Source organism: Sapajus apella, unplaced genomic scaffold (genome assembly GCF_009761245.1).
Source record: "Sapajus apella isolate SASKATOON/1434 unplaced genomic scaffold, GSC_monkey_1.0 scaffold14, whole genome shotgun sequence".
NCBI lineage: Eukaryota > Metazoa > Chordata > Mammalia > Primates > Cebidae > Sapajus > Sapajus apella.
Genome location: NW_022436954.1, coordinates 2,439,453 through 2,440,192, shown reverse-complemented (window position 1 = coordinate 2,440,192; position 740 = coordinate 2,439,453).

Here is a 740-nt window from a genome sequence, read left to right as displayed (position 1 = left end):
AAAGTGCTGGGATTACAGGCTTGAGCCACCGCGCCCGGCACAAGCAACTTTTAATGGGCAACTTACTTACCTCTTTTTTTTTTTCAGACCGAGTCTTTCTCTCTCTTGCCCAGGCTGGAGTGCAGTGGCACGATCTCAGCTCACTGCAGCCTCCGCCTCCCAGGTTCAAGCAATTCTGTCTCACCCTCCTAAGTAGCTGAGACTTCAGGCGTGCACCACCATGTCCGGCTAATTTTTGGATTTTTAGTAGAGACGGGGTTTCACCATATTGGTCAGGCTGGACTTGAACTCCTGACCTCAGTTGATCCACCCACCTCCACCTCCCCCTCCCAAAGTGCTGGGATTACAGGCGTGAGCCACCGGACCCGGCTTTACCTGCCTCTCTTGTCAGTCCCTCCCATGGCTGTGTCAGCAGTGAGAACCCCTATAGTCACATTCTTTGACATTTCTCAGGAGGATTAAGTTCAGTTCCCTACAGTGTCCCTTCCCCCCACCCCCCCTGGAATATTGCACAACTGACAGAACCAGGTTGCAGACTAGGAAAAGCTTGGAGGGGCATCATGGCCCTGCTGCCAATGTAAGGACCGTGACTTTGCAACGCCTTGGCTTTGATTGTGGGAGTTGACGGAACACACATATTCCACGAGACAACCATGCTTTTAAGAGAGGTGGAGGCCAGCCAAATCCCAAACTTGCCTCAACCTCCCAAAGTGCTGGGATTACAGGCGTGAGCCACCGTG